The 4,970-nt window shown below is 33.2% G+C and overlaps 1 long non-coding RNA gene across 1 annotated transcript; it reads left to right on the plus strand.

The window, feature by feature from the left end:
* Positions 1-346: 346 nt before the first annotated feature.
* LOC107784354 (uncharacterized) lies at positions 347-2,901 on the plus strand. The gene is made up of 3 exons (XR_001647666.2): positions 347-504; positions 2,009-2,111; positions 2,376-2,901. It is a non-coding gene; the product is annotated as an uncharacterized LOC107784354 (long non-coding RNA).
* The last annotated feature ends 2,069 nt before the right edge of the window (positions 2,902-4,970 follow it).

Consider the following 4,970-nt stretch of genomic DNA (forward strand, 5'->3'; position numbering starts at 1 on the left):
CCGACTACAAAATGTGAGTAGTAAATTTCCGACTACAGTAATCTGAAAATACATATTTATATTTATTTTTATTTTTCGAATTTTGCTGACTATGTTTTTGACTATTATTATTGTAAAGTTTCGCGAAAACTTCTACGCATATAATTTTCCGATTACTGTAGTCGGAATATAACATAGGAAAGTCAAATCACTTTTGACCGCATGGTCCTTATAGTTTTCGACTACAATAATCAAAATATTTAATAAAAAATTAATTAAATAATATACATTTTCCGACTACAATAGTCGAAATTTAGTAAGATATTATTTAGCTACTATTGTGGTCGGATAACTTAAGTTATTTTGGGCCTAACTTAGTCGAAACCCTTATTTTTTCTAATTCTCTTTTCCTTTCCCACATTCTCTCCTCTCTCACGCTCCTATTGTCGCTCCTCTCTTCAACCGGTGGCTTCAGCGGTTGTGACCAACGCTGGGGACGACTACTGAGGTGCCAGATCTTTCTCCGTCAGTTTCTCTCTCTCTCTCTCTCTCTCTCTCTCTCTCTCTCTCTCTCTCTCTCTTTGTGTGTGTTTGTGTGTGTGTGTTTTATTGTTGGTGCAATGCAGAAATCTTAACATCGATGTAGTAGAAAAGGGTGTAATTACACTCGCATTAATATAGGGCTTCGCTCGATTATGAAATAAAGCTGAATTTATCAGCAGCGGCCAGACAACTGCTTAAATGAATTCACATATGGGTTGCTAATTGTAATTATGCCCTTGTACTGAAAAATTATCACCAATTTTAATGTGGCAAACTTTAAGTTTCTTAGCATTCAAACACACCAGTTATATATTGTAAGAATGCTTAAGTTCTTTTGGCAGTTATATAGTAATATTTTTAATAACAACTTATAATTTATGGTTTTAACTAAATTAATTTCTATCAAAATATGAACATGATGTTTAACCATATGTGTTCAAGCAATTCACTAATCATGACGGAGGCTTCAAGGAAGCCCTTAATATATTGATGTCCAAGGATTACTAAGTTTGTATGAAGCATCACATATGAGAGTGCATGAGGAGGACATTCTAGAATGTCTACTAATTTAATCTCACATTTGCTTTACACTTTTTATAATTTATTTTTTATATTTTTCTTATTTTTTTGAAATAGTATAGAATCTTTAGTGACTTTACCCTTAAGTCATGCAAATATTATGTTATATTTCAAAAGTTTTTTTTATTTATGTAAGTTAAATTTTGTTACACAAATTGGAACAAGAATAGTATCTCTTATTCTGATGGTATATTGTATAATTGGGATGAGTTAATTTAATTTCGCATAACCCAAAGTGTGTAAATATAACCATAGAACAAACCTTGTTTGTTGATGTTATTGGTTGAGGCTTTTTTTCTCCTTTGGAGGAAAGGAAGAATCCTGCTTTTTATCTGATTCAACACTATAGAAAATGAGAAACATTTATTGTTGCAGTGCATAAATCTATTCACTCATTGAACAATCATGCTTTTCATTATTCACTCATAATCACTTTATGTTTTGTATTACTAAACACATAACAAAAATATTACTATTTTGTTACATTCTGAATATTCACGTACATCATTATATAACTTCACAGACACAAAAATATTTGTAGCTTTGATATAATTTTCCTTTTATAAAATAAAAAGTTCTTTGACTATTTATGTTCCTTGTAGAATCTCTGTGTCTAACGATTGAACTTTGTTCACTATTGTTCAATAAGTAGTTCACAGTCAAACCATTTAAAGCAGGGAATATCATCAGTTTTCTTTTGAACATCATTAAAGTTGGTAGTATCTTAGAGCTGATTCATCAATCATTAATAGTTCACTTCAGAGTTCTTAGAATGTCACATCTTAGATTTTAGTTTCTCTATGCTCATAGAGAAGCCAACCAGCTAATCTTTCTTTTGAACTGTAATTTTTTTGTTCAAACCATTTTTATTCTACGTTAACTTATACAAGTCATCATGATTTTGTAGAAGACTGAAAGAGTACAAAGGTTGATAATTAAAGAAAGGCTATACTACTGGTTTATCCTCTCATTTCGACTTTTGTTTCTTGGTTTCGTCCTTGCTGCGACAGGTATATCTATATATTTTTCTTTAAATATATCTTTATATAAATCATAGGACTTGCCTCATTCTTCAAGTTCCCTTGTTTGCTAATAACTAAATGATTGGGTTTCTTTTGTGTAAATTTAAAATTTTAGTTTCACTTTGATTCTAGGAGTTAACTATTAATTTATATTTAATAATAGTTTCATTGTTTACTTTGTTGAAGGTATTATAATTATTCAAAGTAGGAACCTTTAGAAGAATATCTCAATAGTTTTTTCTCTTGATGTAGGATGGAATTTGAACATCGTAGATGGATGTATAATAGGACTCATCCTAATCGTGCGGGGTTGAGGAAGGAATTTATAGAAGGAGTTGCGAGGTTTATTGCTAAGGAAAAATCGCAAAATGATTTTCGTCCATAGTCATTATTTTCGGATGCTCCTACTGCCAAAATCAGGAAGAAATGGAAGCAATGCGAAAGCAAATTAAGTTGTTGTCGAAACGGTGTGAAACAGCCGAAGCTCACATTGCTAGAGTGGATAAATACATGAAAAAGCACATGCCTCACTCTTATGATGATGAAGAGACTGAATCTGATGTGTAGTAGTGGTTTATGGTTGATTACTATTCTTGGATGTTCAGATTTTATATTTAGACTTTATGGTAGATTTAGATGATTTGGCATATATGTTTAGACTTTATTATATTAGTGTCGATGTGTATTAGCTACTTAGACTTAATATTGAATATTTAGACTTTAAGTAATGTTTTGGTATGATATTATGGGATTTGAATGTTTGTTTGTTGAAGTTGGAATTGATTGGTTTGATTATTAGGTTGTTTAGTTGGAATTGGTTGTATAGTTGGAATTGGTTGGTTGAGTTGGTTGCTTAGTTGGAATTGGTTGGTTGAATTGGTTGTTTATAGTATTGGTCATTTGACAGGTGGTGTGCTAATTAAAGGGCAGTATTCTACCAAAAATCAACCAAGTTTTTCGACTACTGTAGTCGAAACATGTGCCCAACATAATGATTTTCCGACTACATTAGTCAAAAAATGTGCCCAGAATAATGCATTTCCAGACTATTGCAGTCGAAAAAATTACAGAAAATATTCAGGAAATTCAACATTCTAACTATTGTGGTCAGAAAATAAAATAAAAATAACTAATAAATAATTATTATATATATAATATTCTGACTACAGTAGTCGAAAATATTTTTTTAAAATAAATAATTTTTATTTTATTTTCCGATTACTTCAATTAGAAATAGCTCCCTTTTCAAATTTTTGGCGGAAAAATATTTTCGACTACTGTAGTCGGAAATTTTTTTCCGACCTACCTTTTTTCGACTACTCTAAATTAGTCAGAAAGTAGTTGAATAGGTACTTTTCTGACTATTTTGGTAGTCGAAAAATAGCGAATTTCTAGTTGTGCGCTTCTCAGAGCTCGCACTTGTGAGCTAAATTTCGCAGGTGCGGTTACACCAGAATACCAAAATTTCCAGCAGTTGTTTAAGTCCAAATTTCAATCCGTTAACCATCTGAAACTCACCTGAGGCCCCCGTGACCTCAACCAAATACACCAACAAGTCCTAAAACATTATACTAACTTAGTTGAAGCCTCAAATCATATCAAATAAAGCTAAAAATACGAATCATACCCCATTTCAAGCTTAATGAAACTAAAAAATTTCAACTTCTACATTCAATGTCGAAACCTATCAATTCAAGTTCGATTGACCTCAAATTTTGCACACACGTCATAAATGACATAACAGACCTGTTCCAATTTTCAGAATCAGATTCTGACTCCGATATCAAAAAGTCGACTCACTGGTCATACTTCCAAACTTAAATTTCTATTTTAGCCATATTAAGCCTAATTTAACTTTGGGCTTCTAAATAATTTTTCGGACATGCTTCTAAGTCCAAAATCACCATACGGAGCTAGTAGAATCATCAAAACTCTATTCCGGGGTCATTTATACATAAGTCGATATCTGATCATTATTTTAAGCTTTAAACCTTGGAACTAAGTGTTCCAATTCATTCCAAAACCTCACCGGAGCCGAACCAAGCCCCCCGGCGAGTCACATAACAACTGTAAAGCATAAGTTGAGCAGTAAATGGGGGAACAGAGTTGTAATACTCAAAATGACTGGCAGGGTCGTTACACCAACACATCCCAAAACACGATACGGACTTAGTCAAAACCTCCAAATCATGCTAAACAATATCAAAACTATGAATCGGTGATCAAAACCTTTCTTTAATCTTTCAAACATTCAAACTTAGCCGAACGCGTCCGAATTATACTTAAACATTTCAGAATGACGCCAAATTTTATGCATAAGTCATAAATCACAACACGAACCTATTCTAAAGCTTGGAACCTCAAACGGACATCGATAACACCAAAATTCACTTCAAATCACACTTAAGAAATTCTTAAACTTCCAAAATGCCGACCTTCCATAATATGCGCTGAAATGCTCCCGAGCGACCCGATACTCAACCCGAACATACGCCCAAGTCCAAAATCTTCATACGAACCTACTGGAACCTTCAAATCCTGATTCTGAGATCGTTTACTCAAAAGTCAAATCTTAGTCAACTCTTCCAACTTAAAGCTTCCGAATTGAGAATTTTCCTTCTGAAACCACGCAGAACTTCCCAAAATTCAATTCCGGCCACACATACAACTCATCAAACATGAAGTGAAGCTACTCAAGGCCTCAAACTGCCAAACGACGCGCTAGAGCTCAAAACGACCGATCAGGTCGTACAATACTTACCTCAAGTAATTCGAATCACTCTACTACAAGTGTTTGCCTCGCGAATCGGCCTCCGAATGCATCGAATCTAGCCATAAACAATTCGA

The sequence above is a fragment of the Nicotiana tabacum genome, chromosome 4, assembly GCF_000715075.1.
Source record: "Nicotiana tabacum cultivar K326 chromosome 4, ASM71507v2, whole genome shotgun sequence".
NCBI lineage: Eukaryota > Viridiplantae > Streptophyta > Magnoliopsida > Solanales > Solanaceae > Nicotiana > Nicotiana tabacum.